The sequence below is a fragment of the Marmota flaviventris genome, chromosome 11 (genome assembly GCF_047511675.1).
Source record: "Marmota flaviventris isolate mMarFla1 chromosome 11, mMarFla1.hap1, whole genome shotgun sequence".
NCBI classification, from domain to species: domain Eukaryota; kingdom Metazoa; phylum Chordata; class Mammalia; order Rodentia; family Sciuridae; genus Marmota; species Marmota flaviventris.
This window is the reverse complement of record NC_092508.1, coordinates 54,619,870-54,644,477: the sequence shown is the minus strand read 5'-3', so window position 1 is coordinate 54,644,477 and position 24,608 is coordinate 54,619,870. Positions and strand designations below refer to the sequence as shown.

At 39.6% G+C, this 24,608-nt stretch overlaps 1 protein-coding gene across 5 annotated transcripts in view; it reads left to right on the top strand.

Moving 5' to 3' along the window:
* The window catches only part of Osbpl6 (oxysterol binding protein like 6), a 210,924-nt gene that overhangs the window by 83,291 nt on the left and 103,025 nt on the right, over positions 1–24,608 (top strand). For 4 of the 5 annotated variants that reach the window (XM_027946067.3, XM_071619036.1, XM_071619033.1 and 1 more), the window contains one exon: positions 8,556–8,752. The gene's annotated coding sequence lies outside the window, so the exon portion shown is untranslated. The remainder of the gene's footprint in view (positions 1–8,555; positions 8,753–24,608) is intronic. The other variant, XM_071619035.1, reaches the window with a different exon arrangement.

The window sequence follows — 24,608 nt, the reverse complement described above, 5'->3', positions numbered from 1 at the left end:
CGCACCAATTTGCAGTCCCACCAGCAACGTACAAGAGTACCCTTTTCCCCATATCCTCTCCAGCACTTGTTGTTTGACTTTGTAATGGCTGCCAATCTTACTGGAGTGAGATGGTATCTTAGGGTGGTTTTGATTTGCATTTCTCTGACTGCTAGTGATGGTGAGCATTTTTTCATGTACTTGTTGATTGATTGTATGTCCTCCTCTGAGAAGTGTCTGTTCAGGTCTTTGGTCCATTTGTTGATTGGGTTGTTTGTTTTCTTATTGTTTAATTTTTTGAGTTCTTTGTATACTCTGGATATTAGGGCTCTATCTGAAGTGTGAGGAGTAAAAATTTGTTCCCATGATGGCTTTTTTTCTGTTCCAAGGAATTGTTGGTGGTGTGCCTTGGAAATATTCTGGGTTGATATTTTTAGCTATTGAAGGCTATATTAGTGGAATCTTATCGGATCAGCCTGAACCACTGTTATATTGATAAAATTATGAGTAAAAAGGGCCATCTTTTTTTAGAACTCTCTCACTGAAAAACTCAGGTGACTAAAGCTTGAGGCTTAGTGGGCAAAGTTGGTTTAGTTTGCTCTGTGATGACCTCTTGCAGCCTTTAGTCCTGACTTTAAATAAATAATTATAATAATAGTGGGCATGCACATAGTTTTAAGTGCATACATATGAACCTATTCAGTCCTCAGAATAATTCTAACAAGTAAGTACAGTTACCCTCCATTACTGTTCACGACAGGTAGGTCATGAATGAGGCACTAAGAAGCTCTGTAACTTATCCAGGGTCACATTACTAGTAATTGCCTAAGCAAGGGTTTGATCCTAGGCAATTAGGATCCAGGGTCCTTACCCTTGATCTTATTAAAATCCAGGGACACCAGTAAGGATGACCTTACATTTAATTAAGTAGACACAATGTATGCCTAATTATTTATGACTAATGAATCTGTATAATGCTTTGAATTTAAGAAATTTCAGACTAATGTTATAATACACAGACACCAGGAATCTATTTAGCATCTTTTTTGTTGTTCATATATATTTGTTGTACAACTTGGTTAATGCTTCACAGAGGAGACTTTTGAGATTTGAGCAAGAACTAAAAGAAATCTTGACCGAGAAGAACATTCCAGGAAGCACACACAAAAGCTTGGAGAGGTGAAATAACATTCAATGTGCGTGTGTGGAGAAAACTGTCATGTCCTTTGTGTGTAAAACAGGCTTTGCGTTTCAGATATAGGAGTGCGACTAAGATGCAGTTAAAGATCGTGGGTTGTACCCTGCTGAGCGGGTTAACAACTATCCTCCAGAACAGTGTCTTAGTCCGCATTGTGCTGCTGTAACAGATTACTTCATATTTGGTAATTTATAATGAAAAAAAGATTTATTAACTCACAGTTCTGGAGACGAGAAAATCCAAGATCAAGGTGCTGGCATCTAATGAGGGCCTCCTTATTATATCGTAACATGGCAGAAAGCATCATATGGCAGAAAACATCATATGTCAGAAAGGCAGGGGGAGAGGAGCTAACCACACCTGCAGTGACAGCATTAGTCCATTCATGAGAGCAGAACCCTCGTGACTGAGAAAGTTCTTAGAGGTCCAACTTCCTGATATCATGACAATGGCAATTAAATTTCAACATGAGTCTTGAGAGGACAAACTTTCAGACTATTACACAGAATTTTGTATTCAATTTCAGAGGACTGCCAGGGTATCTCTGAAACTCTCCTATAGGTCCCTAGGCCCCTTTCCCCAAGCATTAGAGAATAATTAACCAAGAGGCTAACATAAAAAAGAAAGATGTCTCCGATGACAAAGGATTTCCTGGGGGAGAGAATGCTTGAGAGGAGAGAAATGGAATGGTAAAGAAGAGTAACTGCAGTTTCTAGCTTGGTTTAAGGGTAGATAGTAATGTCATAAATTAAGTGGTATGAAGAGGAGAAGGGGACAAGGATGCAAAGGAAATTGACTTGAATTTTAGGCCCATTGAGTTTCAGATGCACAGGATACATTTTAATGGAAATGGCCAATAGGCAGTTGGAAGAGGTCAGCACTGGAGTGATTTAACAGACGCCAGCAAATGGTAGGTTGAAACCTTCCAAGAGAGAGAAGGCCACTGAGTATAAACCTTGAAAGAAAAGAAAAGGGCAAAAGAAGAGGAACCCATAAATCTAAATTGGGGAAAAGAGACTCTGAAGAGCATCTGCAGCATTATAGCATTTGAGCCCGTCCTGTATGCCCAGACTGTTCGGAATTCTTCACGTAGAGTCATTTATGGACTCCAAAATCAATTTCATGATGGAGCCACATTTTACAGAAGTGGAACCTGAGGCACAGAGAGGTGAGGTAATCAGAGCAGGTACATCATTTGCAGTGGTAAATTAGTGGTAGTGTCATTAAGCAGATGAAGTGAGTTAAGGTAGTTTTTGTTTTAACTTTTATAGATTTAAAAATAGGGATTAGTAAACTTTAATAATTGTATTTCTTGCTTTTCCCCTGCTGTCAAGTAAATATAGTATGATCATTAGAATTCATGAAGGAAATATAATCTGAGGCTTTAATAAATTCCCAGATTCTCTGGCTTTCTCTTACACAAATATTCTGTTATGATACATGTATTTCTTCAATATATTTTTGTAATAGGTTAAACTTTCCCTGAAGTTTCCTCTTCGTTAATGAGTATGTTTGGCATTGGTTGGAGCCTTCCTGAATTGGTTTCATGATTAACATTTTTCATATTTCCATATAGAATATGGGTTAGACCATCTTTGCTGTCGTCTGAGATGTCACCAGATTCTGCATTCTCTTTTCAAGTAACTCAGAGCTTCCCTTTTGTCCTTGAACTCATCGCTTCCTTAGCACCTCTTCATTTTATTTGCCCTTTGTCACTGCCCTAGCATTAAGTATTTTCTTTGGAGCCCAGTTTTTCGAAATAATATATTTTTTTCACTTCTTGGGGGTATGCATATTGAAGAGCAAAGAATGTTGAAACCACCCCAGTGGCACCAGTGGACTCTCTTGTGGACAGGGGTCAGCAAACTTCAGTTCATCCACATTTTGTAAATAAAGTTTTATTGTGATCCAGCCATGCTCCTTCATTTGCACATTATCTCTGTTTTCTTGTTATAATAGTGGGGTTGAATAGTTGCATCAAGTAGTAGGCTATGTGACCCACACAACCTGAAATATTTGCTGATTTGGATCTTTACACCAAAGATGTTTACAAAAAAGATTTGGATCTTTACACAAAAAGTTTGCTGTCTTGCTCCAGAGTGTACTACTTCTGGAAGATTAGGATATATCCTAAGTGTGTTTACAGCACTTTAGAATTAATGAAATCCTTAGGCTTTTATAAATGTTATTTACCTGAAAAACAGAACTGTGAGTGGTTTCTGTAATACATGTGTTTGGATATAAAACAGAAGTTGTGGACTCCTTTAAGTAATCTATAATCAGAATTTTTAACTGTGTCGTCAATCATTTGAATTTCTGTCAAGATTAACAAAATGTTTCAATTTGAGTGAGAAAAAATCCTTTGAATGCTTAATAGGTGTCCAGTCCTTTCTGTGCTTGGCCTTTGAGATTTGAAGAAATAAAACCCTTTCCCATCATCACAGAAATACACATCAATTTGAAGTAAGTTAGATGCAAACAAAAAAATTTGGAAAAATGTCTAGATTGTAGAAATATAACAGACTGAGAAACCTATATTTTGTGTTGAGTAAAATGATATTAAGTTTCTTAGCATGGTGACTCTATGGCCAGCTATAGTCATCTGTGGAACTAGCAAAGGATCAAAAAAACTTTGACTGTACTAAACATGTACAGATTTTTTTCCTCATCTTTATTCCCTAAACAATACAGCATAACAACTAATTACATGGCATTTGCATTTTACTAGGTATTATAATTCATCTAGAGATGATTTAAAGGATATAGGAAGATATGCGTAGGTTATGTACAAATACTTCATTTTATGAGAGTTGAGCATCTTTGGATTTAGGTATCTGTAAGTGTCCTAGAACCAATTCCCAGCAGATGCCTCAGGACCACTGTATCTTAATTCACCTGGATCTTGTTTCAGAAAAATGAATGTGTCCTATTTCCCACTGACTGTTTCGGTAAGACAAGATACCTGTGAGCCCATATAGATTCAGTCTTTCCTGTCAGATTCTTTGCTTTCCTTCTGCTAATGCCCACTCTTCCAGGTAGCTCCCACCTCCTTTCTGGGCTGCTAATGTGATCTCCCAAGGCTCTCCCTTCCCTCTTCCTCCAGGGTGTTCTGCCATGGGATCTATGTCCCTGAAACATGACCATGTGACTCACAGTTCTGGACTTCACTCCTGTTCTTTATAGCTCACATTTAAGTCCTTCCACAGTGTTCCACCACCCCCGCCCCCCACTCTGCTTTTCTTTCTGTCCCTTAAGCTCTGAGTACTGGGCCTACAGACTGCACTTTCCCGTTTTTTTTTTTTTTTTTGGTTTTTATACACCTTTCTCACTGTTGGAAATATTCTTTAGTCATCCCTACTTGACTATTTCTGCCTGACTTTACTCATCTTTCCAGTGTTTCCTTTTTTGAGCAACTTTCTCTAAACTACTTCCCTCCCAGCCCACAAATTCCAAGCTAGAATTCATATTTTCATGCCATGAATATCTGTAACCCACTTTCTGCTTTTATAACTTTAAAAGATTATTCATGTGTCTCTTCCTGTTATCTCTGGCTGAACTCTCAATGGTCTAAGGGAGGGAACTTTGTTTTTATTATTGATTGTTACATTTATAGATCCTCTTAGTCTCAGGTTTTGATGATAACTATATAATTGACTTACTAATGAGTGGATCGATGAACAGTATTTAATGACAGATATAAAAACTCAGACGTGTACATATGGCGGATATGTTATTTCAGCTATTGAATTTTAACTTCTGTGAAATATAGTAGCACTAATGAGATTAGATACATTTCAAAAAATTCACAGCAGTTATTAGGTAATATGACTGAGGTTTGTATTTTTCATCTTCAAGAAGTTACCTTCACACAACCTGTTTGCATAAAATTTATTGAGTTGCAACACTAATATATATTCTCTAGGGACTTAAATACAGTGTAGAAATCCTTAGTGTGGGAGGGATTATCACAGGTAGGAAGAGAAAAAACATGCTGCTTGTCATAACACTGCTGCTGGTGAAGAAAAGCAATACAATGATCTTTTCGCTAGTTTAAAGGTGGTGATAACAGACAAAGTCAGTTAAGACAGCCAAGAAAGGTCCTGGGCTATATTTGGGCTTCAATTTTCTGGAAAAGCAAAGTATGACATCTGACCCTAAATTAAGATCAGTCCTTCTCTATGGAAATATATGAACATTGAAATAAAACCACGGGCCACATATATACAGGAACCTCACCTCTTATTTTTGTTATGAAATGGACTTTGCTGTGTAATCCTGACTTTGTATAAATACTCTTCTGGCTATCCTGGCTGTCTTTATTATTTTTAGAAAGTTTATTATTTTACAGAGTGATGGAGTTTGCTTTATCTTGTCTCTGTTTGCATTACAGTCATTTACTTAGTAGCGTCACGGTACAGTCATCTTTGATAGAACACATTGTGGTCTCTGAGAAATTGAATAAGAAGTGAGAGGAGTGTGTGGAGAATGCACTAGACAAGAACATGGTGTATATTGGGCAAAATTCAGGTTGTGGGAGGATTAGTCACAGGGCTTAGAGGAAGCATTCTGTTGCAAAGATAATAGATCGTTTGCTTCCTGACTGAGCCATTCAGAAGGAATCATTGCCAGATAACCAAAACTCTGCTGAATGAGATTTTCCAGAGACTCCTACGTGAGGATTGGTTGGTGTAGGAGGCTTTGTTCCAATCAACCTTTCCAACCTTTACAACTTTTGATTTATTTATAATAGAAGTATGTTGGAAGCCTTTTTGATCTGCAGAGGGTATCCATGAATTAGAATATTATTCTTTTTACTAGTATGTGTTGGTAATGCTACTTCAAAAAAGAGAGAGGGAAAGCATCAGTGTTGCTTATGTTTTTTTTTTTTTTTAAAGAAACAACCTCTTCCCTTCTCTAAGTGTATTTCTTAACTAGAGCTTTAACAATTAATCTTCCATGTGTGTTGTCACGAGGAACAATCAGGCTCAACTTTATAAGCTAATCACCTTTGGACTTCTGCCCTGAACGCAGTTTGTATGTAAAATAAAGCAAGATTCTGTGTTGTTTCTTAATTTATATAAGATTGAGTTGCCACTTGGTGAAATTCCTGGTTTTCAAACAAAAATTAATATATTAGTCATCTGGAAATTTGGAATGTAAATTGTGATTATATAAACCTGTCTAGTCTAATCAATTTTTTGAAGCTGAATTAAAATTTATTCCTACTGTTCCTGGCTTGAGTGCCTACCGGAAGTATTGGTTACATCTGAATTTCTAATAATAGTGTGGTAATAATTTTTAACCCAGAGTGCTCAGACCCCTGGGAGGCTATAGAGGGCTCTGCACTTCATCTTGGTGGTTGTCTTTTGTGTACAGTATGTCCACATGAATATTAATTGTTTCAGAACAAGCCCAAATTCCTTGACACAGCATACACAGTATGACAGTATTCACTTTTGTGCTCTTAACAGCAAAACAGACGATAATAGATTAGTTCCTTACAGAGCACATGTAAATTAAAATCTTGTAAATTTCCATTTTTTAGCTCTGATATCTACCATGTGCAGGGATCTAAGTTCTGGTCCCTGCTTAGCAACGGGTACTCATCCCATAGGGGAGATACAGTGTGTAAGCACATGAGCAGAAATGACCAAAAGTACAAGGTACAGTAAGCAGCTGCTTTCCTAGCTGAGAAAGAGTCGGGCACTGTGGTTTTGAGCTGGATTCTGAAGGATGTATTAAAAAGACTGTGGGGAAAGAAAAGAGGGAAGTGGGAAAATGCTCCTTGAACTATTGATTTACGTAGTCTGAAGACAAGGTGTACTTGAGGTGATTCTGTTAGTGCACCCTGCTTTCTCCCTTTGCCCTGCTGCTCCTTAGAGGGGAGATAACAGGAAGGAGAGGGAACCTTAATCTTACCTCCGATCCTCTATTCTCTATTCTCCATCTTCCTTTACCTTTCTACCTGCCATTTTTGGATGGTAAAGAAGTTGTAGTGAGTGGACAGGGAAATTTGACTGGGGGCAGGAGTGGGCAAGTGGAGCTACAGCACAGCACAGGGACTCCAACCATATTTCTCCTCTTCTTTTTCCAGTGTCCTTTTCCAAAGCTTGGCAGAGTCCATCATAGGAAAGACCAAGGGAAAGGTGGTTAGGGGAGTTTCTATAGCTGATCATTTTATGTTCCATCTGTCTAGGTTTGCATGAGATTAAAGAGCATAGATTGATCATGTGTGCAGAAAATAAAAAGATATAATTCTGAGCATACAAAAATAATCTTGATGGACCCTAACCTTAGTTATTTTATGTCATCATCATAATTAACAAATTTTATTTAGACCTATAAGATATGTGGAAATGTATTATAACATACTAGAATTAAACAAAAAAAAAAAACATTTAAAAGATGAAGAAGGATTTAAAAGGAAGCTTTTTTTTTTTTTTCCCCAGGAAGATGGTACTTGAAGCCCTCAGTATAGGATGCTGGCTGAACATCCTTTGCTGTTTGATTAAATCATAGTGGTTCAGAAGAGGGGGGATAAGGGCATTTCCATGTGCATTTTTATTCCTTCTCCATAGGTAAAAATTTTTAAAAAAACAGAGTGAAAGAATAGACTTAGAAAAAAATCAAACTTGGGGAGTAACTTCTAAAACTATCTTGTGAATAAATGAACATTTCAGAGAGGTTCATGGCTTGAAGGCGAAAACAGGTATCCTATTGTGGGATCAGAGAGAAACTGGTATAGATTCTACTCCAGAGTAGAATATTTACTTGTCAGGTTTATCTTTCTTTTTCCCTAAAGTGAACATATTTATTTTCCCATAACATACTGTTTCTTTGCTTTCTGAGAAATTATGTCAAGTTGACAACTGTATTCTTTTTAGTTCTTTCTGCTAGGTGATTGCTGTAGGAGTTTAGCAGCAATTTTGCTCTTAAAAGTCAAGTTAGAAACTATTAATGGGTTTTGATCAGAGCAGTAGGTTCTGTACATTTATATGTATATCAAATGATAGCACTTCATATTTACTTAAAAAAAAACCATTTGATATTTACACTTAATTGGAGGGCTAATCTTGGTTCCAGAAAATATACTTTGTCCTCTCTTAGAAAACATTTGTTGTTTCCAATTGTGAGTTTTATTACTCCAAACTCTGGGTACTTTGTAAACTGACTGCTGAGTTCAGTGGTTATATCTATGTCTGTTTGATTATGTGAAACTGAGCCAAGGAAATAAAAAGTGGAGACACTTTTCAGTATGAACTTTCTATCTGAAAGATATATTGGGAGGAATTTTCTGATTGGTCATAGGCAGTCCTCCTGAGAGGCTTGTGAAATTTCTGCAGAGATACACTATATGACTGTAATCTCTCTTTCTCAGGTTCTGCCCCTTGCAGGGAAAACAGCAAAAGAAGGAAATTAAATCTCCACCCTGTAATTTACCCAGATATCAAGGCCAACAAACAGTGTCCCAAAGAGAAAAGCCGCAGGCATCCGAGGATAAACCACTGCAAAGCAGCATTGACCGTGAAGCCAACTACAGCCAACCTACCGAGAAGACTGACTCCAAGGTACAAGGTGAGTTGGCAGAACTTCAAACCCAAAGTAGGGTAAGATTTGGCAGTGCTTAATAATAGTAAAAAGTGAATGATATATAGCCATGTCACAGAAGCTCTGCCTTTACATCTTTTGTTTGTATGTTAGATCTTTAATGTGTTGTAATTCTGGTTATGTTTAGTCATCTCAATAAAAAGTTTTTTTCTGTTAAGGATAGAAAGTAGAAAAACATGCAAAAATATTTGTTAACATTTTTCTATTTCTTATTTGCAATCTAGCATTATGTGGAAATAAGATCCTATCATTCTCTTTGTGAGTAATGAGTCTGGAGACCTAAACTCTAAAATGACTATATGCCATTTAACATTTAGACCCAGTGAGTTTTGGTCCTCATAATGTAGAATCAGGCTTCCCACTTACCCAAAACTTTCTACCTTTGTCCAGGTCAGTGATCCCCAGAAGGGAAGATTGTAGAATTAGGAAGTTGGTTTGCAGTTTGCTAGTCTTTAGCATTCCCTAAATATTTAACTACTAAATCTGTAAGCAACTCTTAAAGATTTATGGTACCTACCTGGCACATACATATAGGCTTTTGACTTTTAAGAACCCTGCCAATTCTTTTTCTCACATTACATGAGGTCATTTCCATGTACTAAAGTAATAATACTCTTAATCTAGTACTCTGGTATCTTTATTCTCTGCCATTATTTTAACATTTATCATTTTATATGAAATGTGTGAGCTTTGGAATCAGTAGCTTTCAGGGTAAGCTGAAACTTGCTAGGCTTGCTTAGAAAAAAAAGGAAGACTTTTCCCAAAATAAGATGGTACATTGGTCTTAGTTAGGAGTTCTGATGGGCATAATGATGTAGTCCAAAATGGCTTTTTTTCAGATGTTGAGGTTGTCATTCTCTGAGTCTGAAATTTCATGACCAAGGGTTTTGTTGCCTACTCTATGACTATTTTGGTCCCAGGGAGGGGAAACTGATTCATTAAATTAACTTCTTTTTAAATGACACCTGTAGGACTTAGAATTCATTTTCCAGCCCCTCAATTTTGGACACCAGAATGATTCAGTGAGAAATCTGCTCTGCCTTTAACATGGGCAGGACTTTTGTCATTGAGAAATATTGCCACCAGAATTGGGCCTTCATGCACAGTAGGTTGTAGTTAATCACAAGACTTCTTTCCCTATCTTTTATTACTATATCTTGTTGTGAAGGTAAATTCATTCAGTCATATTTCTGTTAATTTGATATTGAACCAAAACTTTTATATGGTTAGAAAGTACTTTAACCATGGAAGCGTTTCAGATCATAAGGTCTTTGTGGGCATAGCACTTTTCTGTCTGGATTAGCCAAAACTCAAAGGAAACTGATAACACTCCTGAAATAGTAGTTCATTTTTTAACAAAATTATTTTAATAAAATATAAGGTTTACAGAAGATTCCCATTAGTAGTTTCCTGTTTCTTAAACAGATTTTAGGTCTCAGGTGAAGCAAACAAAGAAGATTGTCTGGGTTGGAATTTTCTTTGGAGCAGCTTAGTGCACTGCCGCCAGCATTATTTTGCTTTATCTCCTAAAATATCTTAGATCAGTAGTGTCTCTTAACACTTGACCACATGTAAAGATGAAGTGTGCATGAGTCCTTTTGACTATAAAGTCTAGGCTCATGGAAATAAAGTTCTTGGAAATTTGCTTCCACACATTTGCTTAATAGTGACTTGGCTAGTTAAGAAAGAAATTAGTCTTTTTTTTTTTTTTCTTTTTAGAAGGCAAATTCAGGTGATTGACATCTCACATTTTTAATGAAGTTCATTTGTTGTTATTGTTCTTTTGTCACAGGAATTAGGGTTTATATGCATGTATACTCAGATGCTTTCAGAAAAGCTGGGCACATTAGTGAGGGTGATGTAGAAGGGCTTAGGCAGCCAGGGTATGATGGTGAGTGAGTAGGTCCAGGGCAGGGCCAGGACCATGGAAAGGGTCTTTTGATGAGGTCAACTTCCTGGTTGATGAAAGTGCTCATGGACATAAGCAGGGGACCAAATCAGACAGATACTTTCATACTCATGCTCCTAAATGACTGACCCAATAGAAAACTAAAACTGATGCATGGGCAGAGGGAGCACCAATCAATAATAGTGAGGAGTGTGTGGACAGGAGAGAAGATAAGAAAAGGAGGAAATTCCAGAGACCTTAAAAAGGACAGACCAAAATTCCCCCACCAGATTCTCAGCTCTAGGGCCCCTTCTCTTCAGAGAAGTCTATCTCTATTATCTCTGTCACTTTTGCAATAAACCTGCTTTTTGCTTGTTATCTTGTCCTGCTCTTCAATTCTTTACTTAATGGAGACAATGAACCCAGTATTCCTAGATGCTAATAGTGGAACATGCCTGTAATCCAGTGACTGGGGAGACTGAGGCAGGAGTGTTGAGAGTTCAGGCCAGCCTCAGAAACTTAGCAAGACCCTGTCTCAAAATAAAACATAAAAAGGGCTGGGGATGTAACCCAGTGGTAGAGCACACCTGGGTTCAATACCCCGTACCACCAAAAAAGAAAAATATGTGATTTCAGAAAGTCCTTTTATTTCCAATTCTAGAGTTCTTGTTATCAATTCCACATTATATTTCATTTAATTTCCTAAGCAAATGATAACCAGGACTAAAAAAAATGGGAAAAAATGTAGGCAGGGCTTAGGAGCCATTATTACACATAAAATGGGTTAAATGTAGGTTTTAAAAAAAGGTAAACTCAGTAAATCAACAAACAGTAAGCAAATATGACAGGGCTAGGCAAAAAATTGGAGAAGGGGAAAGAATACCAAACCCAGGTAAGAAACTCATGATGAGACTAGGGCAAAAGGAGTCAGTGTGGATAATGAATGATTAGGGCAGGAAGATGGGAGCTAGTTCAAAAGGAAATGGAATACTAATATCTCCAGAACACTTCCCTCTCCTCCTCACCTGTTGCCAAGATCACCTACCTGCCTCCAGGGATTTTTTTCCTCCCAAAAAAGAGCAGTTAATGAGTACCCCCTTTCTGCCTTTCTAGGCAGATATGGAAAATAGGGAGAGGTATCTTCTGGATGACTCTCTTCCTGTCCTTTTGGTCACATAGGCAAGATAAGAGGAGGAGGTGACATGATAAGAAAGGAAACCTAAAATCTATAAAAAGGGCAGGACACCCCGACTCCTTGGGGCACCAGCTCTGGGCCCCCTCCTCCCTGGAGGAGTCCCCCCCCACACACAAATTCTGTCCTTTAAAACTTTTTGCTCTTGCCTCAGGCATTTCTTGGGTGTTCAATCTTCAATAGGGGGAGTAGGGCAGAACCTGATCTTCAAGGTCAGTTTCAGTGAGAACTTAGGTAGTAGAAATGGAGGTGCTAACAGCATTTTACTGTCCTCTGTCTTCCTATCTTTGGTTTTCCCTCTGGTAGAATGGGGCCTCTTCTGCTCAACAGATGCCTCATTCTGAAGAGATAAGGGCACAAAAGGGGAAGGTAGCAGGCCATGTAGCAAGCTCTTGGGTACAAGGAAGAGGATTGAGGAGATCTTAGTATCTCCCTGTAGCCCAGCTGAAAAGAGTCAGAACAAAGGACAGGCAAGAGTGTTTGTGCACCGTGAAGGCTGTAGGCCAGCTCTATCTTCATCCTCTATCCCGTAGGTAAAATTTTAGAAAAATTAGTTGCCCAGACATCTGAGAGATTTAGACCAGCTTTGTAAAGTAAACTGAACATTAAATACACATCCAGTAAAAGTGGAACTGTAGAAGTGATTAAGTAGAAAACAAAAAAGGAGCTGGGATTCTGGCTCAGAGGGAGAGTATTCGCCTTGCATTCGTGAGGCACTGGGTTTGATCCTCAGCACCACATAAAAATAAAAAATAAAAAGATATTGTGTTCACCTATAATTAAAAAAATAAATATTTTGAAAAAAAAGGAGTACACTGTTAATGTCAAAGAGTTCACATTGTAAATAGTAAGAAGAAGGAAATTTTGATTTGTTTCTTTGAGGAGGTTTTGGATTTCTTTCTTTGTTTCTATTTCAAAAAGTACGTTTTACTTGGAAAATTTTGATCTTATGCAAAAATTAAGAGACCCCCTTATATACACACAAGATTGCTATGTTCCCCAGCTGGGTACAGTAGCACATGCCTGAAATCCCAATGACTCTGAAGTCTGAGGCAGGAGGATCACAAGTTCCAGGCCAGCCTCAGCAATCTAGCAAGACCCTAAATTACTTAGTGAGACCCTGTTTCAAAATAAAAAGAATTAGAAGGGATGGGGATGTAGCTCAGTGGTAAAGCACCCCCAGGTTCAATACCCAGTGCCTCCCCCACATAAAAGATTAATCTATCCCCTTCCCCTTTAATTCTGGTTACTAAAAGGAGGCATCACGACGTGCCTACTCCTACATTCTTTAGTATACATCTCTTTAATATACACATTCTACAAAACTGTGTCATGTTATACCTAAAAATAGGAATGACAGTTCCTTTTAATATCATCTACTACTCATTCCATGATCCTGGATTTTCTCAAGATTGCCTTTCTGTGGTTGGTTTATTTGATTAAGATGTAAAAAAGTACATGCATTAGATTTGTTTATTGAATCATGAAAGTCTCTTATTTAAAATATCCCCCCCTCTTTTGAAGCCACTCATTTGCTGAAGAAACTAAACTACTTGGGCGATGGAATGTTCCCTGGTAGACTGTTTCCTGTGCTGGATTGGCTGATTGTTGTTATCCAACAATCATCCAAATTTACTAGGACTTGGAAGTTAGATCTTGAGGCTTGATTAGATTCAACTATAACTTTTTGGACAAGAGTTCTACTTCCTTTGTGCTGTGTACTGCACGCAGAGTCACCTCAGGAGGTACATATGGTCTGCCTGCCCCGCTGTTCATGATGCTGTGGTTAAACAGCAGCTTCAGGGAGTAATATCCTGATCTCCCTAGTGTGAAGTTAACCAATCAGTTTTTTTTCACCTAATGATTTTGTACATTGATAATTAATAAATGTTACCTGAATACATTATTTCATTAGGTATTAGAAAAATGGTGATTTTCCCCTCATTTTAGCATTTCTTCTATGATTATTAGCTGGGATTTTTTTTTTTTTATAAAGCGCTTCTTTACCAGTTAGTATTTAGTGACCCTGAAATATAGTTCACACCGGAAAGTCAGAGTAAGATTTCCCTTACAATTGACAATTTCAGAATTGGTACACCAATTTCTTCTGTTTGTTGATATGCAGATAAAGTCTTAGTTCTTTGGGAATCCCTTCAGTTGACTTCTGTGTATACATATAGAAAAGGGCACCTATCTGAATCACAGTGAACTTTGACATACTGAGCTCACTTGTATAACCTGTACCAGAACACAATATAGAACGTTCCAGAAGTACTGTTGTTCTGTTTCTTTGACTCTCCTTTTTGAAACAATAGGTTGTCTCAAGCTGCTCTTAGTATTTCATACTCACATTTCCAAGGAGTCCTTTTAGTAGGAAATGAAATTTAGAAACTACTGCTGGGCATTAGGGGTGCTTATTCCCATGGGTTGTCAGTGTTTCCAGGTCTTTTCAGGGAATAGAATAAGAAATATGTATATTTAAAAAGAAATATTCATATGACTTCATATGAATTTTTTCATTAACTTAATGGAGTTTTAAAATTGATTTTATATTGTGTCTCTATTCTCTCACACTGAAAATCTTGCTTCACAATAACATTGTAAAATGAAATCATTTACTTTATCCTTTAAGTACATGAAAGAGTTGCAGAATAATCTTAGCCTTCCAACTACTAATTATTTTGTATTTTTATGTGGAGAAAGAGAGTTAACTACAAGAGTTTTTATCTTTTATTATTATCTCTTTTTTTTGGTCTTATAAAACTTGTACATGAAATCAGAAGATGAATTTTTCAGTCATCTCCATTTTTAATGTTAATGTTGATATATTTCTTGGCCATGAGATCCAATCTAATAAATCTTAACTCTTCAGTTCATCAGGTAATTTGAGTTATTTGCAATCATTACATCATAAGCAGAAGCTTTTCCATGAGTGACAGTGGGATTATTGTACTCTGAATGGTGGATCTGTTTGTGCCTCATTGAATGCATTTATTAGTGTCCATCCCTCATCACACTGTAGATCCAGAAAGAAAAGAAAGATTCATGATATAAAAGAAGCAGAGAGCCTGAAATATCCTAGGATAATTCTCTTAGTTCTTTTCATTTGATAAATAGATATTTTACAGTGCTTATTCTGGAATGATTTTCTGTCCTTTTGGTTGATCAAGTAATCAAGTGTCTTGATTTCTGGTCACAATTTATATTCTTTTTTTTTTTTTTACATTTGAATCAAATGGGGTATAATTTCTCATTTTTCTGATTATACAGGTTGCAGAATCACATTGGCCACACAGTCACCTATATACATACAGCAATAATAATGTCTATTTTATTCTGCTGCCCTTCCTATACCCGCTTCCTCTCCCCTCCCCTCCCATCATATCTCTCTACGCAATCTAATGTGACACACTTCTTTTTTTTTCTCCTCACAACATCATACATGTATTCTGTATAACGATGAGGGTCTCCTTCCATCTTCCATGCAATTCCCCTTCTCCCTCCTTTTCCCTTCCACCTCTCTTCCCTATTTAGTGATAATCTTCTCATGCTCTTCCTCCCTATCCCATTTTGAGTCACCCCCACTTATATCAGAGAAGACATTTGGCATTTGTTTTTTAGGGATTGGCTAACTTCACTTAGCATAATCTGCTCTAATGCTATCCATTTCCTTCTTTGTGGGAGAATATAAGTGTTCACAGAAATATACAAGCAGTCTCTCCTTCCCTCCCTCCCTTCCTTCCTGCCATACATTTATCCATCCATCATCCTTGCATCCATTAATCCATCTATCCATTCTTCCTTCCTTTTTCCTACAACCAGATAATTCCTTGAACCTGAATCAGACATAGGCTGAGGAAGGAGGAAGGAGTGCTGCACCATTTTCCCGTATCCTTTCTTCTTTTCTTTTTTTTGGTACTGGGGATTGAATCCAGAGGTGCTTTACCACTGAGCTACGACCCCAGCCCTTTTTATGTTTTGAGACAGAGTCTTTTCTAAGTATCTGAGACTGTTCTAGAACTTGGAATTCTCCTGCCTCAAGCTTCCAAGTCACTAGGATTTCAGATGCGCATCACCGTAACTCACTTCTCCTAAAGACTTTTAAACTTTTTTTTTTATTTTAATTTTTTATTGTGGGTTGTTCAAAACATTACAAATTTCTTGACATATCATATTCCACACTTTGATTCAAGTGGGTTATGAACTCCCACCTTCACCCCATACCCAGATTGCAGAATCACATCAGTTACACATCCATTGATTTACAAATTGCCATACTAGTGTCTGTTGTGCTTCGCTGCCTTTCCCGTCCTCCACCCTCCCCCCTCCCCACCTCTCCCCTCCCCTCCCCTCCTCTCTCTCTACCTCCTCCACTGTATAACCCTGAGGGTCTCCTTCCATTACCATGCAATTTCCCTTCTCTCTCCCTTTCCCTCTCACCTCTCATCCCTGTTAAATGTTAATCTTCTTCTCCTGCTCTTCGTCCCTACTCTGTTCTTAGTTACTCTCCTTATATCAAAGAAGACATTTGGCATTTGTTTTTTAGGGATTGGCTAGCTTCACTTAGCATAATCTGCTCTAATGCCATCCATTTCCCTGTAAATTCTATGATTTTGTCATTTTTTAATGCAGAGTAATACTCCATTGTGTATAAATGCCACATTTTTTTTATCCATTCGTCTATTGAAGGGCATCTAGGTTGGTTCCACAGTCTTGCTATTGTGAACTGTGCTGCTATGAACATCGATGTAGCAGTGTCCCTGTAGCATGCCCTTTTTAGGTCTTTAGGGATTAGACCAAGAAGGGGAATAGCTGGGTCAAATGGTGGCTCCATTCCCAACTTTCCAAGAAATCTCCATACTGCTTTCCAAATTGGCTGCACCGATCTGCAGTCCCACCAGCAATGTACAAGTGTACCCTTTTCCCCACATCCTCGCCAGCACTTGTTGTTGTTTGACTTCTTAATGGCTGCCAATCTTACTGGAGTGAGATGGTATCTTAGGGTGGTTTTGATTTGCATTTCTCTGACAGCTAGAGATGTTGAGCATTTTTTCATGTACTTGTTGATTGACTGTATGTCCTCCTCTGAGAAGTGTCTGTTCAGGTCCTTGGCCCATTTGTTGATTGGGTTGTTTGTTCTCTTATTGTCTAATTTTTTGAGTTCTTTGTATACTCTGGATATTAGGGCTGTATCTGAAGTGTGAGGAGTAAAGATTTGTTCCCAGGGTGTAGGCTCCCTATTTACCTCTCTTATTGTTTCTTTTGCTGAGAAAAATCTTTTTAGTTTGATTAAGTCCCATTTGTTGATTCTAGTTATTAACTTTTGTGCTATGGGTGTCCTATTGAGGAATTTGGAGCCCGACCCCACCGACTGTAGATCGTAGCCAACTTTTTCTTCTATCAGACGGCGCGTCTCTGATTTGATATCAAGCTCCTTGATCCATTTTGAATTCACTTTTGTGCATGGCGAGAGAAAGGGATTCAGTTTCATTTTGTTGCATATGGATTTCCAGTTTTCCCAGCACCATTTGTTGAAGATGCTATCCTTCCTCCATTGCATGTTTTTAGCCCCTTTATCAAATATAAGAAAGTTGTAGTTTTGTGGATTGGTTTCTGTGTCCTCTATTCTGTACCATTGGTCCACCCGTCTGTTTTGGTACCAGTACCATGCTGTTTTTGTTACTATTGCTCTGTAGTATAGTTTGAAGTCTGGTATCGCTATACCGCCTGATTCACACTTCCTGCTTAGCATTGTTTTTGCTATTCTGGGTCTTTTATTTTTCCATATGAATTTCATGATTGCTTTCTCTATTTCTACAAGAAATGCCATTGGGATTTTGATTGGCATTGCATTAAACCTATAGAGAACTTTTGGTAATATCGCCATTTTGATGATGTTAGTTCTGCCTATCCATGAACAGGGTATATTTTTCCATCTTCTAAGATCTTCTTCTATTTCTCTCTTTAGGGTTCTGTAGTTTTCATTGTATAAGTCTTTCACCTCTTTTGTTAGGTTGATTCCCAAGTATTTTATTTTTTTTGAAGATATTTTGAATGGAGTGGTTGTCCTCATTTCCATTTCAGAGGATTTGTCGCTGATATACAGGAATGCCTTTGATTTATGCGTGTTGATTTTATATCCTGCCACTTTGCTGAATTCATTTATTAGCTCTAATAGTTTCTTTGTAGAGCCTTTTGGGTCTGCTAGGTATAGAATCATATCATCTGCAAATAGTGATAATTTAAGTTCTTCTTTTCCTATTTTGATGCCTTTAATTTCTTTCGTCTGTCTAATTGCTCTGGCCAATGTTTCGAGAACTATGTTGAACAGAAGTGGAGAGAGAGGGCATCCCTGTCTTGTTCCAGATTTTAGAGGGAATGCCTTCAGTTTTTCTCCATTCAGAATGATGCTAGCCTGAGGCTTAGCATAGATTGCTTTTACAATATTGAGGTACGTTCCTGTTATCCCTAGTTTTTCTAGAGCTTTGAACATAAAGGGATGCTGTACTTTGTCGAATGCTTTTTCCGCATCTATCGAGATGATCATATGGTTCTTATTTTTAAGTCTATTGATGTGGTGAATAACATTTATTGATTTCCGTATATTGAACCAGCCTTGCATCCCAGGGATGAATCCTACTTGATCATGGTGTACAATTTTTTTGATATGTTTTTGTATCCGATTCGCCAGAATTTTATTGAGGATTTTTGCATCTAGGTTCATTAGAGATATTGGTCTGTAGTTTTCTTTCTTTGAAGTGTCTTTGTCTGGTTTAGGTATCAGGGTAATGTTGGCCTCATAGAATGAATTTGGAAGTTCTCCCTCCTTTTCTATTTCCTGAAGTAGCTTGAAAAGTATTGGTATTAGTTCTTCTTTAAAGGTTTTGTAAAATTCTGCTGTATACCCATCTGGACCTGGGCTTTTCTTAGTTGGTAGTCTTTTTATGGTTTCTTCTATTTCCTCAATTGATATTGGTCTGTTTAGGTTTTCTATATCCTCCTGACTCAATCTGGGCAGATCATATGACTTAAGAAATTTATCTATGCCTTCACTATCTTCTAATTTGTTGGAGTATAAGGATTCAAAATAGTTTTTGATTATCTTCTGTATTTCTGAAGTGTCTGTTGTGATATTGCCTTTTTCATCCCGTATGCTAGTAATTTGAGTTCTCTCTCTTCTTCTCTTCGCTAGCATCGCTAAGGGTCTGTCGATTTTGTTTATTTTTTCAAAGAACCAACTTTTAGTTTTGTCAATTTTTTCAATTGTTTCTTTTGTTTCAATTTCATTAATTTCAGCTCTGATTTTAATTATTTCTTGCCTTCTACTTCTTTTGCTGTTGTTTTGCTCTTCTTTTTCAAGGATTTTGAGATGAAGTATGAGATCATTTATTTGTTGGTTTTTTCTTTTTTTAAGGAATGAACTCCAAGCAATGAATTTTCCTCTTAGAACTGCTTTCAATGTGTCCCATAGATTCCGATATGTTGTGTCTGTGTTTTCATTAATCTCTAAGAATTTTTTAATTTCCTTCTTGATGTCTTCTATAACCCATTGATCATTCAGTAACCTATTGTTCATTCTCCAAGTGATGTATGCTTTTTCCTTCCTTCTTTTATCGTTGATTTTCAGTTTCATTCCATTATGATCAGATAAGATGCATGGTATTATCTCTACTCCTTTATATTGTCTAAGAGTTGCCCTGTGACATAATATATGATCTATTTTTGAGAAGGATCCATGTGCTGCTGAGAAAAAAGTGTAACTGCTTGATGTTGGGTGGTATACTCTATATATGTCAATTAGGTCTAGGTTATTAATAGTGTTATTGAGTTCTATAGTTTCCTCATTCAACTTTTGTTTGGAAGATCTGTCCAGTGGCAAGAGAGGTGTGTTGAAGTCTCCCATGATTATGGTATGGTGGTCTATTAGACTCTTGAACTTGAGAAGAGTTTGTTTGACGAACATAGCTGCACCATTGTTTGGGGCATAAATATTTATGATTGTTATGTCTTGTTGTTGTATGGTTCCCTTAAGCAGTATGTAGTGTCCCTCTTTATCTCTTTTGATTAACTTTGGCTTGAAATCTATTTTATTTGATATGAGTATGGACACTCCTGCTTGTTTCCGAAGTCCATATGAGTGATATGATTTTTCCCAACCTTTCACCTTCAGCCTATGTATGTCTTTTCCTATCAAATGCGTCTCCTGTAGGCAGCATATTGTTGGGTCTTGTTTTGTGATCCATTCTACTAGCCTGTGTCTCTTAATTGGTGAGTTTAAGCCATTAACATTTAGGGTTATTATTGAGATATGTGTTGTTCTTCCAGCCATATTTGTTTATTTCTGTTACTAAACATGGTTTGTTTTCCTCTTTGATTATTCCCCCCCCCTTTACTGTCCTACCTCCCACTGTTGGTTTTCATTGTTATTTTCCATTTCCTCTTCCTGTAATGCTTTGGCGAGGATGTTTTGAAGAGATGGTTTTCTAGCTGCGAATTCTTTAAACTTTTGTTTATCGTGGAAGGTTTTAATTTAATCTTCCATCCTGAAGCTTAATTTCGCTGGATACACAATTCTTGGTTGGAACCCATTTTCTTTCAGTGTTTGAAATATGTTATTCCAGGATCTTCTAGCTTTCAGAGTCTGTGTTGAGAGATCAGCTGTTATTCTGATTGGCTTACCCCTAAATGTGATCTGCTTCCTTTCTCTTGTAGCTTTTAAAATTCTCTCCTTATTCTGTATGTTGGGCATCTTCATTATAATGTGTCTAGGTGTGGATCTCTTATGATTTTGCACATTCGGCGTCCTGTAGGCTTCTAGGATTTGGGATTCTGTCTCATTCTTCAAGTCTGGGAAGTTTTCTTGTATTATTTCATTGAATAGACTTCTCATTCCTTTGGTTTGGAGCTCTGTACCTTCCTGTATCCCAATGACTCTTAAGTTTGGTCTCTTAATGTTATCCCATATTTCTTGGATGTTCTGCTCATGGTTCCTTAACAGTCTTGCTGAGCTGTCTATGTTCTTTTCCAGTTGAAATACTTTGTCTTCATTGTCTGATGTTCTATCTTCTAAGTGTTCTACTCTGCTGGTAGTATTCTCCATTGAGTTTTTAAGTTGGTTTATTGCTTCCTGCATTTCTAGGATTTCTGTTTGTTTGTTTTTTATAACCTCTATCTCCCTGTATAGTTGATCCTTTGCTTCCTGGATTTGTTTGCGTAATTCGTTGTCGAAGTGATCTTTCATTGTCTGATTTTGCTGTTTAATGTCTTCCTTGATACTCCAGATCATTTGAAGCATGTATATCCTGAAATCTTTATCTGACATTCCATCTGCTGCAGCTGTTACCTCTTCTAAAGTTGCGTTGACCTGCATTGCTTGTGGTCCTTTCTTTCCTTGTCTTTTCATACTGCTTGCGTATCTTTCCTGCAGGTGCGGGCGGCGGCTCTGCTCTCTCCTTATTCCAATTGGGGTTTCGTGGCTACCACGCCGGCAGGTCACTGGGCCTGTTCTGGGAGCTGGCGGCGGCTCTGTTCTGCCCCTGCTCCGATTGGGGTGACGAGTGTACCACGCCGGCAGGCCACCGGGCCTGATCCGCCGGTCAGTTGCAGGTTTGCCTACCCTGCAGGCGCGGGAGGCGGCTCTACTCTGCCCCTACTCCAAATGGGGTGACGTGTCTGTCGTACCGGCAGGCCACTGGGCCTGTCCCGCTGGTCGGTCGCAGATCTGCCCACTTTTCGGGCACGGGTGGAGGCTCTGCTCTGCCCCTACTCCAATTGGGGTGTCGTGACTACCCCGCCTGCAGGACGCTGGGCCTGTTCCTGGCACGGGCGGCGACTCTGCTCTGCCACTACTCCAATTAGGGTGGTGTTTGTACCACGCCGGCAGGCTCCTGGGCCTGATCTGCCGGTCTGTTGTAGGTCTGCCTACCTTGGAGGCGCGGGCGGCAGATCTGCCCTGCCCCTCCTACCACGCCTGCGGACCCCTGGGCCTGATCTGCAGGTTGATCACTGGTCTGCTCGCCCTGCGGACACGGGTGGCGGTTCCGCTCCGCCCCCACTCCAATTGGGGTCACGTGACCACCACACCGGCAGGGCCTGATCCGGGCGTGGCAGAAGGATCTGCTCTGCCCCTACTCCAGTTGGGGTGATGTGTGTACCACACTGGCAAGCCACTGGGCCTGACCCGCCAGGCTGTCACAGGTCTGTTTACCTTGCCCGCGCGAACGGCGGCTCTGCCCTGCCCCTCCTACCACGCCCATGTACCACTGGGTCGCGGGTCTGCCCACCTTGCGGGTGCGGGTGGCGGCTCCGCTCCGCCCCCTCTCCAATTGGGGTCACGCGGTCACCACGCTGGCGATTCGCTGGGCCTGCTCTGGGCGCTGGCGGCGGCCCGGCTCCTCCCCTCTGGCTCGATGACAAATTGAGGAGACTCGGGTGACTGTGCCTCACCCCCCCTACCAGGAGACCAACTGCTTATGTCACCGCTGGTATTGATGAAGTTCTCTCCTCCGCCGCTTTCTGCTGACATCAGATCTCTGCCATGTTGGTATCCTATGCGAATGGCAGCATTTCGTTCCCCTTGCCAGGCAACCAAAGCAACGGGTGAGTCCTGACCGGCCCTCAGCAGGACCCGGACCGAGAAGCAATTTCCGCGGGCTCCTAGCCCCGGGCCAGGGAAGTTCCGGGAGCCGGAACTCGGCCGCTCCGTGCTCTGTGTAAGCTCCTATAAGTGTAAGCTCCAAGAAGCAGTCCCGCGGGCTCAGTTCCGGGAGCCGGAATTCGGCTGCTTAGTGCTTGGTGTATGCTCTGATAGGCTCAGGGTCCAAGAAGCAGCCTCCGCAGGCTCCGCAGCCCTGGGCCAGGGCGGTTCCGGGTCGGTTCTGGGAGCCGGAACTTGGCCGCTCCGTGCTCTGTGTAAGCTCCTATAAGTGTAAGCTCCAAGAAGCAGTCCCACGCGCTCAGTTCCGGGAGCCGGAATTCGGCTACTTAGTGCTTGGTGTATGCTCTGATAGGCGCAGGGTCCAAGAAGCAGCCTCCGCAGGCTCCGCAGCCCTAGGCCAGGGCGGTTCCGGGACGGTTCCGGGAGCCGGAACTCGGCCGCCCCACGCTCGGTGTTCGCTCCGATAGGATCAGGTTCTAAGAAGCACCCAGGCGCTGAACCCTAGCAATCTGTCTGCAAGCCGCAGGCGAATTGCAGCCTGAAATTACCTGATCTATGACTGAATGAGCTGCGGTCAGTCGAAAACAGGGGTGGTGACGTCAGTTTACCAACATGGTGGCTGCTGGCCTCCTCTGTGGTCTGACCGGTGTGGAGAACCGAGATGGACCGCTTCCTTCCCCTGTCTCGAACCCAGAATTCAGCCCTGAGTACGGTGCTTGCACGGCTGGCAGAAACTGCAGCGCTGTAACCCTGCGTCTCTATCCCAGTGCGCTCTGCATACTTTAGCCGCGGGGCGATTTGCTGAATAAGCAGTGTTACCCTCCGTGCAACAAACCTCTCGCGTTTGAGTCCCCGTAGCCGATCCTCGTGCGATGGAAATCCTTCCTCCAGGTTCCGGAGCACCCCACTATTGCTGGAAATTCCTAACAAAATATCCTTTAGCCGTCCTGACTTGTCATACTCCCACCCAGTGAAGCAGCACACGGGGACAATGCACTCCCCTCGCCGCCATCCACTTTTAAACTTTTAACCTGTCTTCTCATAGTGTCTTGGTCTCAAGCCACCATTAGGTTAGAGTTTAGTATTTGTGAAGTTTTTTTTCCTTTTCCAAATATGTTTTTAAGTACAGAAGAACAATTCATATTTTAATTAATTTAATTTTGAGGATGATCAAAATTTTTACTTCACTGAGTTTGTACATCAAATGAATCATGATAGGAAGTTCGTTGCAGTGAAACGGCAGCACAGAACTTCTTTGAAAGGTTTAGCTTTCCACGTAGCAGTTCTAAATATGGTTCCTATAAGAAGTGACTATAAAGATGGTGGACTAACATACAGTTCCCCTAAAATTTACCTGTGTGTGACTGGTGGTAGACAAAGGTTTGAAATTTCAAAATTAGAATTCATCTAAGTGTATGTGTCCTTTATTATATGTCTTAAATCATCCTGTTATACCTAAAGTGTTCACTTTTTATATCATTCCTTCATTTTTCCAACAGAGGCTATCAAGCATATACTCAGTTTCACTAGGCACACTTCCAGGCTTTGGGGTTACAACACCAAGAGCAAGAAACGTGACAGTGAGGTCTCAAGGGTAAACAGTAAGCCGTTTTGCAAATCATGTAACTATAGGGGTGACAAGTGTTGCAAGGGAAATGAAAAGAATACTGTATTAGAAAGTGATGGGACATTGTGTCTATTCTGAAGTGACACTTGAGTTTGGAACTAAAGGGTGATTTGCTGTCTAAATCTTCATGTTTAGAATACTAAATTTGAAAGTACTATAGAGTACACTTAGACAATAACCACAGATTTTGCACTTGAATTTTATTTTATTTCCAAATGACTTTCTTTTTTCAACTGGCACTATAAGTAAACTTTGAGATTCAAATCTCTTGTTTTGTCAGCTTCTGAAAACCTGGCGAAAGCTGGAGAACATCCTGGGCGGTGGGTATGTGGGAACTCTCTGTAGTATCTTTGACATTTTCTTGCATATTTAAAGTTATTCCAAAATGAAACATTTGAAAGGAAAATTCTGGTGAAAAAAAGCCAAAAGGCATACTATATCAAGAATAGTATTATTTAG